The sequence below is a fragment of the Trachemys scripta genome, chromosome 1 (assembly GCF_013100865.1).
Source record: "Trachemys scripta elegans isolate TJP31775 chromosome 1, CAS_Tse_1.0, whole genome shotgun sequence".
Classification (NCBI taxonomy): Eukaryota; Metazoa; Chordata; order Testudines; family Emydidae; genus Trachemys; species Trachemys scripta.
In genome coordinates this window covers 198,611,148-198,623,921 of record NC_048298.1, presented here as the reverse complement: position 1 = coordinate 198,623,921, position 12,774 = coordinate 198,611,148, and the positions used below count along the sequence as shown (strand labels likewise).

The window sequence follows — 12,774 nt, the reverse complement described above, 5'->3', positions numbered from 1 at the left end:
CATTTTGCAGATGGGTATTAAAAGTGAATTGCAAGGTAATGTTCTCTAATTGCTGCATTTAATTTAAAAAGTTAATACTGACATTTACTTTTATTCTTGCACATAATAAAACAATGAATAGCTAATAAATAGGAAGTCACCACTATCTGTTGTTGTTTGAGAGACAGGATGGGCAACCAGCACAAAATACTGCAAGTTGGAGTACTGAAGTACTGAGACTTTTCAGTGTTGTAACTTTTGTGAATTATTTTGTTCACAACATAGAAAGATTTAGCCACTGTAACATCATTCTTCTCTTCCCCTAACTCTCTCTAATTTGAAAAAGACTTTTAGGTCTAAACTCAAGACTGGGAGGCAGGAACTCCTGAGTTCCACTCCTAGTTTTGACTGTGAGGTTCCTTAACAGGATTGATATATGCCTGCCTACCTCACAGGAGTATTTTGTGGATTAATTTTGCACAGCACTTTGAAAATATAAAAAACACATACCAAATTATCATTTTATTTTGACTTCAGTCACTTGCCCTGGAACTAGCTTTCAGGTTTGGCATGTGCTGCAGGACAGAGTAGGAGAAGATTGATCATGAGGGAGAAATCCCTTGTTTAAAATAGATATTGTTATGCGCAAGCACAAATGGAAACCGAATAATGGAAGAACACTTGAAGCTTATATAGTTTTTCAGCATAACGTATTTGATTTTTCTATTGTATCACAGCACCTCTTTAATGTCCCATGCAATGCTTTCTCAAGACTCCATGCTTTGAAGCTATCTCCAGCAAATCAAAATGTTAGATTTTTTTTTAAGATAAATTATTACTATGACAGCTAATGGTAACATTCCATCTTGCTGAATTTAAACTGATAGAAGTTTTCTGTAAGATATACGTGTAGAATATATACTAGTGAGCCACATTGTGGAGAAGAAATCAGCGATGTGGAAGGGGGATTTACCCCAAGGTGGGAAAAGTTCTCTCTCTTTGGAGTCTTTTCAGGATGTAGGAAAGTATAAAATTAAAATAGCTTCTAGTTCATCTTTGCTTATCTCTTCCCAACTACTGAGCAATTGCTATTGTTTTTCCACTGTGTATTTAATTTGTCTCAGAGAGATTCAACAGTCATTCAACTAATTTCAACAGTCAAAATTCTTCCTCTTGTCATGGAAAATGACTAAACCTGTTACTGATGGCACAAAAACACAGGTAAATTGAAAAGAAATATTTTGACCTCCTGTTCCACGGTGTATTGCTTGATCATGCTACTTATTGTTTTATTACACTAGAGGGAACTATACGCTGGCAAGTGAAGATGGGTAGTTCAGTATAGCTCTGTCAACTGTAAAAGGAACTGTGCTGAAAGAGATGATACAGAAGTAGACCCTTGAACTTTTGTTTCATGCACTACAGACTTTCTTCATTCAAATGAAGAAAAAGAGAGCATAAATGCAGAGAATAAACAGAGCAGTTTGAATCTATGATTCAATTAAATCATTCTGGTGACATCAAGTAAATACGTGTTGGGGAAGGATGATGATTTTACATATGGGAGTGGTAGCAATCTATGAAGAGTCTATGCTGCTTGAGATGATTCAGTATAATGTAAGTGCTAATGCTGCTAAAGTATCAAGGAATAACATTTATATCACTTTTTATTTAAAATGTTTATTATAGTTAAACTATAAAGGTCTACCTTAAACTGCCAGAGACAAAAGCAGTAAAATTCTGGCATTAGTTTGTCCCGGCTTTCTTCGCCATTTTTGGGCAGATCCTGTACTTCTTATTCAGACAGAAGTCTAATGAGAATCCTGCCTGGATAAGGAGTGCAGGATTTGTCCCATCGTGTATATGTATTGTCAAGAGATGCTTTAATAATATTAAAATAAAACTAGTGGTTTGCTAATTACACCCTGGATAATTAAACGCTTATTAAATAAGAGAGTTCTTAGTTGAGTCATTATGGATATTGCTATCTGCATAGCTGTAAATGGTCCCTTTAAAGAGTGTCCTGTACATGTAGGATCTTATCTATACTGGAATATTGCATCCTGTTAGAACACCTGTTGAATGATATGGTGGACCAGTTTATATGAAGTATATGTAGGCATAGGTATTGCATTAGGTATATTCATGAGGTATTGTATGCCCATAAAGGTAGTAAGGCTAATGCTCCCAGTTGAGGTATATATGCCCTGTAATAGCATTGCAAATAGGAATTCATATAGGAAAGAAGATTAGGTTAGGGATAGCATAGCTGTACGGATTGTAAGGCAATTAGCCAAAGTACACCAAATACCATTTAAGCATTACAGCAATCAAGTAGACAAAGGCGGCATAATGACTTTTCACAGGGTTACATATTTCATAGAAAAAGACTGGGAATTGTTAAGGTTTCAGACAATCAGTCCAGAACCCTATCTGTTTTTCTCTGCACTTTCTTCATGTCAGCAGGGAGATAAAGCAGAATCTAAGACTGAGAAATTGCTAGATTTTTGATATAGACATTCAGTGGAACAGTAACATGATCATTGCCCTTGACATAGTTTGCGACTCCCTTCCGCTTCTGCAGCACTTCTGAGGGGACCAACTTGGGGAATAACATCACAGCAGCATAACTCATTGGTCTTCCCTTTGCTTTTTTGAATAAGTGCCTTCTCTGCCTCCTAATCCCTTGTCTCAGTATAACCAGGGCCGGCTCTAGGATTTTTGCCGCCCAAAGCAAAAACAATTTTGGCCGCCCCCCCCCCTTATTTAATTACCCCACCCCCGGCCCCGCCTCAACTCCGCCCCTTCCCCAAATCCCCAGCCCTGCCTCCTCCCCCCAGGCTCTCAAGCCTAGGAGGGAGGGAGGGGGAGAAGTGGCGCCACGCCGTGGCCACTCGGAGTCTCCCCCTCCCTCCCAGGTTTGAGAGCCTGGGAGGGAGGGGGAGACTCCGAGTGGCCGCGGCATGGGCACCGCTTCTCCCCCTCCCTCCCAGGCTCTCAAGCCTGGGACGGAGGAGGAGCAGTGGCGCGCGAAACGGCTGCTCGGGATCTCCTCCTCTCTCCCAGGTTTGAGAGCCTGGGAGGGAGGGTGAGTAGCGGCGCGCGAATCAGCTGTTTTGCGCGCCATGGCAGCAGCAGCGGAGGTGAGCTAGGGCGGCCGGGGCACATTTTTAGGGGCAGCATTCTGGCGCTGGCCATGCTGCCCCTAAAAATGTGCCGCCCCCAAGCACGAGCTTGTTTTGCTGGTGCCTAGAGCCGGCCCTGAGTATAACATCATCAAGAGTCGGGACTGCTTACAGGGGATGCAGAGGGGATCACTATCCAGTTCACTTCCGCACCATATTATTTCCTCCAAGGCACAGCATAAACTTCAAACCCCAAACCGGGAACAGAAATCCCAACATCCTAATCTAGCCCTTATGTATTGCACACCACTTATCATCTCTGAGGCTTCCCAAGACTGGGATGAATCTCAAGGGATGGAATTCAGAAATAGAGGCTAAAACAAAACAAAAAAATACTGTACTATCCTGTATCAAGAGCTGAGCAGTTGACCGATATGAAAGGGAAGAAACAGGTCTAAGGATGAGATGTCTGAAGCCTTCCTTACAGACTTTCCAAAAAACCCTCGAAAACTACTGACAACTGGAAAGTGTTTTTGATGTCTGAAAGAGAAAGACAGGCAGCTATCCAGCGACAGCATTGAACTGGCCCGAGACTGTTGCCATGACGAAAGATGCTACGGAGAAAGATAGGGACTCCTGGAGCCAATGATCAGGCAGAACGTTCTGTTGGATTGCATAGTGAAGTTAGGCCAGCAGACAATCCAGCATCTTCAACCAGAACCGGTCATGTTCTGCAGCCCCTCGATTCTCTAGGGTACTGGGAACACCAGCCTATGTTCCCTGCTGTAGACCTGCAGCCTTGCTCCCAGAAGCCATTTACTTCCCCAGCCTCAGCACAGGGTAGTAAGAACACCACATGGGAGCCCAATGCACATGACAGCTGTGACCCCAATACACTACCATAGAAGGCAGAGGATCTAGAAGAAGCAAAGGCAAGATGTTCACCTGCATGTGAACAGAAGCCCCATCCCCTGACTTATTGTGTGTTGCCCTCTTCAGCCCACTGTGTGTGAAAGTAATTTTTTCACTTTAAAGCTGTGTTTGATGTTGTTTTAATCACTTGGGGGGGTGGACCATTGCTAGATAGTGACCTGTTTGTGAACGATGGTAAACAGCATGCTAGTTAGGGTGACCAGACGTCCCAATTTTATCGGGACTGTCCCAATATTTGCTTGTTTGTCCCACGGGACACTGGACAAAAAAGCAATTTTGCCCTCCGCTCCAGCGCACAGGCGGAGCCCAGAGGGGCTCTCGCCCCCAGCCCCGCCCCCTCCTTCTCCCATTGGATCCCTCCCAAAATCCCTGGCCCAGCCCCGCCCCCTCACTACCCCATTGGATCCCTCCCCAAATCCCCATCCTGGCCCCACCTCTTCCCCAAGCACGCCGCATTCCTCCTACCTTCAAGGCTTGCGCTGATCAGCTGTATAGCGGCGCAAGCCTGGAGGGAGGGGGTGGCCCTCAGCACTCACCCTGCGAACTGCTCCAGTCCAGCTTCTCCAGGAAGGTGAGCACACCCCGGCAGAGATCCCACAGCGGCTCCCTCCGCCCGAGCCCCCGGTAGAAGGTGAGGCAGGCCTGGGCCTCCTGCGCCGTGCCCATGGCTCACGGAGCGGCCTGGCCCGGGCAGGGAGGGTGGCCAGGAAGCGAGCCAGGCTGCCCCGGGAATCTAGTGCAGCACGTGGGCTTGGCAGCTCCGGGGCCACCATAGAGTCGGGTGGAGATGGGGTTGTGCCACCTGGCGGGGTGGCGGGCGCTCTGGCGGCTTTTTTTTTTTTTTTTTTGCTCCACCACCGGCTTTTTTTTCCCTTCGCCAAGCCCATGGTCCCAATATTTCGTGTTTGTCATCTGGTCACCGTAATGTTAGTATGCTGTCACTGCAGCTTTGAGGTGAGCTCAGCACAGATCTCAAAAGAGCTGTTTGCCATCCAGAAATCCTGTCACCACTGCATGTCCTCCCAGGTCTGCAGAACCATCCTTTCCAACCAATTGATACTGGTTTCCAAGACCAGAAATGGCATTGTGCTGTGTGAAGCTACTCCAAGAACAGCTCGTGTAGTACCCTGAGCAACTGCTATGTCTACACTATGAAATTAGGTAGATTTTGTAGAAGTCGATCTTTAGAAAGCGATTTTGTACAGTTGGTCATGTATGTTCCCACTAAGCGCAGTAGGTCGGCAAAGTGTGTCCTCAATACCGTGGCTAGCATCGACTCATGGAGTGGTGCACTGTGGGTAGCTATCCCACAGTCCCTACTGCCCATTGGAATTCTGGGTTAAGCTCCCAATGCCTGATGGGGCAAAAACATTGTCACGGGTGGTTTTGGGTACATGTAGTCAGTCTCCCCTCCCTCCCTCCTTCCTTGAAAGCAATGGCAAACAATCGTTTTGTGCCTTTTTTCCTTGGTTATCCATGCCGACGCCATAGCACGGCAAGCATGGGGCCTGCTCAGCTCACTGCTGCTGTTGTGAGCATTATAAACACCTCACACATTATCCTGCAGTATGTGCAGAACCTGGCTAGGAGACCCCAGCATGAGGACGATTGTGAGGAAGACATGGACACAGATGTTCCTGAAAGCATGGGATGTGACAATTGGGATATCATGGCGGCAGTGGGGCAGGTTGATATAGTGGAATGCTGATTCTGGGCCCAGCAAACAAGCACAGACTGGTGGGATCGCATAGTGTTGCAGGTATGGGATGATTCCCATTGGCTGCGAAAGGCCACTTTCATGGAACTGTGTGAGTTGCTTTCCCACGCCCTGAAGCGCAGGAATACCAAGATGAGACTTGCCCTGCCAGTTGAGAAGCGAGTGGCAATAGCCCTGTGGAAGCTTGCAATGCTGACTGCTATTGGTCAGTCGGGAATCAATTCGGAGTGAGCAAATCTACCGTGGGGGCAGCTGTGATCCAAGTAGCCAAGGCAATCAGTGATCTTCTGCTAGCAAGGGTAGTGACTCTGGGAAATGTGCAGGTCATAGTGGATGGCTTTGCTGCAATGGGGTTCCCTAACTGTGGTGGGGCGATAGACGGAACTCATATCCCTATCTTGGCACTGGATCACCTTGCCAACCAGTACATAAACCACAAGGGGTACTTCTCAATGGTGCTGCAAGCACTGATGGATCACAAGGGATATTTCACCGACATCAGCATGGAATGGCTGGGAAAGGTGCATGATGCTCACATCTTTAGAAACTCTGGGCTGTTCTAACAGCTGCAAGATGGGACTTACTTCCCGGACCAGAAAATTACCATTGGGGATGTTGAAATGCCAATAGTTATCCTTGGGGACCAGCCTACCCCTTGCTCTCTTGGCTCACGAAGACATACACAGGCAGCCTGAACAGTAGTAAGGAGCAGTTCAACTGTAGGCTGAGCAAGTGCAGAATGGTGGTAGAATGTGTCTTTGGACATTTAAAAGCTTGCTGGCACTGTTTGCTGACTAGCTTAGACCTCAGCGCAACCAATATTCCCATTGTTATTGCTGCTTGCTGTGTGCTCTGTAATATCTGTGAGAGTAAGGGGGAGACATTTATGGCGGGGTGGGAGGTTGAGGCAAATCGCCTGGCGGCCAGTTTTGAACAGCCAGGCACCAGGGCGATTAGAAGAGAAGCTAGGTATGCTGCATTAGAGAGGCTTTGAAAACCAGTTTCATGACTGGCCAGGCTATGGTGTGACAGTTGTGTGTGTTTCTCCTTGATACAAACCCACCCCCTTTGTTGAATTTACTTCCCTGTAAGCCAATCCCCCTCGCCCCTTCGACCACAGCTGGCAAAGGAAATAAAGTCCCTGTTGTTTTGAATCCATGCATTCTTTATTTATTAAGAAAAAAGTGAGATCACAGACAGGGTAGCCTGGGTGGGCTGGGGAGGAGGGAAGAACAAGGTAACATTGCTTATTGTCGCCACACTACAAATCAAAACTGTTTGAATGACAGCCTTCTGTTGTTTGGGCCATCCTCTGGAGTGAAATGGCTGGGTGCCCGGAGCCTCCCCCCCTCCGCATTCTTGGGCATCTGGGTGAGGAGGATATGGAACTTGGGGAGGAGGGCAGGCGGTTATACAATGGATGCAGTGGTGGTCTGTGCTCTTGTTACCTTTCCTGCAGCTCCACCAGACACCTGATCATGTCCGTTTGCTCCCCCATTAGTCTCAGCATCTCCTCCTACATGTTCTGATCACGCTCACTGAATGCTTTCCTGGCCTCTGCCACCATGCATTCAGCTGTGCCCTATCAGTTCGGGAGGACTGCATGATCTCAGAAAACATGTCATCGCGCGTGCGTTTTTTTGCCTTCTAATCTGCAATAACCTCAGAGAAAGAGATGATATGGGGAGCATAGACTCATTTGCACCTGCAGGGAGGATAAAAAGGGAGAGTAAAATTTAAGAAGATACATTTTTGAGAACAAAAGGGAGACTCTTTCACAGTGAATCAAGCAATTCACAGCAGACAGCACATGGGCTTTAGGTACAAGGTCACATTTTGCCTTTTATATTGAGCGCCTGCCAGTATGGTGACACATCACACATAGCTGGGCAACAGAATTCGGTTTCCAGGCTGCCATGGTAAGCCAAAGGGTATGCAGGGTTGGCTTCTTCCGCATTCATAACATGCGGGAATGGTTTCAAACTGCAGCACCCTCCTTTCCCATAGCAAGCAATGCCAGTTGGGTTTGCCATTTAAAAGGAGGGGACTGGGGTTTTGGGTTGAATATGCAGCACACCCCTCCCCCCACTGCGTGGCTATTCTCCGGGATGATCCCTTTTAGCCAAGCGCAGAACCTTTTTCTGTTCCCTAACAAAAATTCCCCTATTTCAACCAGGTGACCATGAATGATATCACTCTCCTGAGGCTGACACAGAAAAGTAAAGGCCGAATGTCGCATGAATGCGACCCACCCCCAGGACCATTTGCTGCCATGCTTTGTGCTGCAATGATTCCAGACTACTTGCTACTGGCTTGGTGTGGTAAAGTGTCCTACCGTTGAGGACGAAATAAGGCAGCCCTTTCCAGAAACCTTCTGCAAAGGCTTTCAGAGTATCTCCAGGAGAGCTTCATGGAGATGTCCCTGGAGGATTCCCACTCCATCCCCAGACACGTTAACAGACTTTTCCATTAGCTGTACTGGCCGCGAATGCATCCCAATTATTCAGGGCAAATCAAATATTAAACACAATTGCTTTTAACCCCTGTAGTGTAGCTACAAATGTGCACTCACCAGAGGTGCTTTCTCCGCCTTCAGGGACCGGGAACCCGTCTTGGGAGGGTATTGGCTCCAGGGTGATGAAAAGGTCCTGGCTGCTGGGGAGAACGGATTCTCCACTTGCCTGCTGCACATTCTCCTCCTCTGCCTCTTCCTCATCCACAAAATCCTCCTCCCTGTTGCCTGAGACTCCCCCCTTGCAGGTGCCCACAGACAGTGCTGGGGTACTGGTAGGGTCCCCCCCTAGAATCGCATGCAGCTGATCATAGAAGTGGCATGTCTGGGGTTCTGACCTGGAGCGACCGTTTGCCTCCTTTGTCTTGAGGTAGGCTTGCCTGAGCTCCTTAACTTTCACACAGCACTGCTGTGTCCCCCTGGTGTAGCCTCTCTCCACCATGCCCTGTGATTTTGGCATATATATATATATCAGCATTTCTTCTTTTTGATCGGAATTCTGCCTGCACAGATTCTTCTTCCCATACAACAATCAGATCCAGTGTCTCCCATTCGCTCCATGCTGGAGCTCATTTGCAATTCTGAGACTGCATGGTCACCGAGCTGTTGAGCTCTCCATGCTGACCAAACAGGAAATGAAATTCAAAAGTTCCCGGTGCTTTTCCTGTGTACCTGGCTAGTACATCGAGTTGAAAGTGCTGTCCAGAGCAGTCACATTGGAGCACTCTGGGAAAGCTCCCGGAGGCCAATACCATCGAATTGCACAATGCTGCGTCTGCACTATCCCAAATTTGAACCAAGAAGGTGGATTTTAGCGCTACTCTCCTCATCAGGGAGGAGCACAGCCGTCGATTTTAAGAGCCCTTTAGGTCAACGGAACAGGGTTGGTAGTGTAGCCGCTTATAAAATCGACCTAACGTGGCTAAATTCAACCTAACGTCATAGTGTAGACCAGGGCTCAGTATCTTTCCTTCTCCTTCTGCTGCTGTTGTGGCTGCATCCGCGGTTTGTTGGTTGAAATCCAAAGCCCCCCCAGCACCGAGAGCTCAAATAAAGCCCAAACAGTCTTTGCATGTTTGTCATTGCTGGCATGGAGCACTGTTGTGTCCATGCTGGCCTATGGCAATTCAGAAATAGCTCTAGCCCACCTTGGAAGAGAGGAACGACAGGATGGAGGGAGCAGAATCATGGGATTTGGGGAGTTTGACCCCAAGTCCCAGAATTCCACTGTTTGTTCAGTAATAATTTCTCTTGTTTTCCTTTAGGAGCAGTTTCAACAGGTATTAAACCTCCCATAAGAATTCAGTCTGCTTCCTACAGGACACTTTGCCAGGCAGTCTTGCTAATGTAAGTCATATGAAATTTAGTAACTGAAAGAATTTCCATTTAGTTTCTTAAAGAAACAACTCAGATAGTATTTGCTTAATTCTCAGCATATAGCAAAGTTAAAAATTGTAACAAGGTCTTTTGAGTCCAATTCCAGTTCCTCAACCACAAGGCTATCATTTCACTTTATCCTCTCAACTTCAGAATGTAGCTCTTGAAGAGATCTTGCTAGAAAAAGCAAGCACAAATAACAGGTGTAGTAGTTTTTCTTTGGATCCAGTGCTTGCAGTGGCAGGCAGCCCAGTCCCCCGCACCTCCATATTACTCTAGAAAAAGCTTTTACTTGATAACTTTATTTAAATACAATTCTCTTTAAAATGAAGCCTTTTACCAAAGCTGCCTTCCTCTGTCCGCATCATTAATAGTGTGTATATTCTATGTCATTGAATTCTCTCTCTTTCTCTGGGGGGAAAAAAGTGTCTAGGGTAAAACTTTCAAAATTGCTTAAGGGCCAGATTTTTAAAAATACTTTTATGGGCTAGGTGAAACCTTGTAATGGGTTGGATTAAAACCATGTTGAAGTTGATAGGTATGAACTCACCTTTCAATTAACAACTGTAAACATAAACTCACACCTAAGACAAAAGGTGTGTGAGAATCCACTCCAGAGCTTTTGGGCTGAGTATTGTGTAGAGTAAGTGTGTGAGAGTAGGAGAGAACACAGGCACAGACAAGAACAAAGCGAGTGAGAAGAAAAGAAGCAAAAGCCAAGGAGGGGCCTGCAAGTACCGTGTGATTCTGGAAACCCTAGAGAGAGAGAGACTTTGCATCTGGTGTTGGCTAAAGAGGCTTGGGAGCTGAATGCTAAGGGCTTGTCTGCTTTGCTGCAGCTGCAGCACTGTAATGCTTTAGTGAAGACGCTATCTATGCTGACGGGAAGGCTTCTCCTGTCCGTGTGGTGATCCACCTCCTTGAGAGGTGGAAGCTATGGCCATGTCTACCCTACCAGCTAAGTTGGCACTGCTGCGATCGATGCAGCAGTGTTGATTTAGCGGGTCGGGTGGATTTTCCATCACTGGCAATTTTTAAATCAAGATTGGATGTTTTTTTCTAAAATACTCTTTAGAAATTATTTTGGGGAAGTTATATGGCCTCTATTATACAAGAGGTCAGAGTAGATGATCACAGTAGTCCTTTCTGGCCTTGGAATCAATGAATCTTCCTCAGTTGTGGGATGTGGCTTTTTGGGGATCTAGTAAAATGCTCTTAGATAGATAGTTCCCAATTATCATTCACATTTTCCTGTTTCCATTTGCTCCCAAATGACTTAGCTCATAGTTGTTTTCAGCTTTCAGAGTGCCAGTTGCACAAAGTATGAAAGAGTGTGTGTGTGTGTGTGTGTGTGTGTGTGTGTAATATAAAAAAATGGGTGTGGACTATATTCTGTTTGCATATAACAAGTGTAATCGAGTCATGATTACTTGTTCCTAAGCTACCACTAACTTTGAGTTCTGTGATCAGTTCCTCTCTGTGTCAAGATGAAATAGAATTTTGCTATATTGAATGCAGCAATTTTTGAGTTAGGAAATTGTCATTTATTATAATTAGAAATTCCGAGGATGTTTCAGTAATGGCAGCATGAGACCTCCATCCTATCACTAAGCTTGAAATCCCACATTATAATGCAGCTCTTCTCCCCTCTGCCCCCCACCCACGTATGGATAGGTGCTTATGGAGCTGGTCATACTGTTCTAGTGTGATTTGGTGGTCTGTAACAGACACCAGCTAGTACCTCATCTTGTGTTTTATTCGTTAGGACATTGATCTATAAGCATTCAAGATGACTTTCTTCCAGTGCCAGTGACTCAGAAGCAGGTAATGCCACTCTCTTCCCCTTTTGCCCACTTGATCCTTCCTAAACAGGTTTATAAATGTGGCTAAAGGGAAACCAGTAGAAAGTAAGTAGATCCCTGGCTGTCAAATGTATGAAAGGTGAGCACACATGTGTTGCTGCTATTTCAGATGAATATCTATGTGTGTAAGATTTATCTTTCCCTTAAAAAATACATTCTAATTATATTAAAAGCTTTTTATAAATATCTGCTTATATGAATCTCTTCACTGACTGAAATAAATGCTCTTGCCATAGGCAGACGGAATTAATTATTATAGACCAAACTTCCTTTTCATTTCTACCTTTAAGATGTAATATCCCATTCACATAGGATACATAGGACCCTAGATACTTGACTTTTAAAAATGTAAATCTGTTACAGGAAAGAGAGCAGGGCTATATCTTCTTACTTTAGATTTCATCTGACTCATACCCAGGCTCAAAATAAAGAATTGCAGAGCCCCGCATACTATGGAAATTGCCCTGCCTTCCTTAAACTAGACAGCATTTGAAATGCAAGAATATTGCTGTCCTAGGCAAAACTTCAGTGTGCCGACGCCAGAACAGAGGCTCTCAGCTGGAGTGTGAGATGTTGGACTTTCTGGGGCAGTAAAGCAAACCTACTGATGGTTCAGTGCAGGGCCGGCTCCAGCTTTTTTGCCACCCCAAGCGGTGAAGAGAAAAAAAAAACTGATTGAGCTGCTGCCGAAGTGCCTTAGAGGAAGACACGGAGAAAAGAACCCGCCGCTGAACACTAAAGCGGAGCACCGCCCTGATAACACTGGTCTACAATTTTTGAGAAGTCGTCTGCTTCAGAGATAAAATGTGCTATTTATTATGTATTTTGATGTGCTGAATTCAGATATGACAATTAAAACAACTGATTGGCTACTGTTTCTAAGATATTTAAGTTTTTACATTTTATGTCTATGTATATTGTGTAGATAGTAGAGTTTTAATCATAAATTGTAAACCTAGGTCTTTTCATGTGATTATGGTTGCTTTACATGATAATATTTCACCTGTCCTGTTTATGTAACACTTTAAAAATCAGCAAAAGGGTTATATAAATAAAATTTATGATGAAACAAAAGGCAAAAAACTATTATGTACATAGTTTAGTCCTATTCAGTGTCTACTCGGCACTTCTTGGCTTGTCTCTTGTCACTGTCCAGCAATAGTCTGCAAGCATTGATGGGCTCCATTTGCCCTGATAGCGTTTCTCCATTATTGCAATGTCCTGGTGAAATCGCTCACCGTGCTCATCGCTCACTGCTCCGCAGTTCGG

At 45.4% G+C, this 12,774-nt stretch overlaps 1 long non-coding RNA gene across 1 annotated transcript; it reads left to right on the top strand.

Annotated features, from left to right (window-relative positions):
- On the top strand, positions 1-12,357 carry LOC117868519. The gene is made up of 5 exons (XR_004643657.1): positions 1-35; positions 1,104-1,200; positions 9,532-9,613; positions 11,409-11,467; positions 12,023-12,357. It is a non-coding gene; the product is annotated as an uncharacterized LOC117868519 (long non-coding RNA).
- The last annotated feature ends 417 nt before the right edge of the window (positions 12,358-12,774 follow it).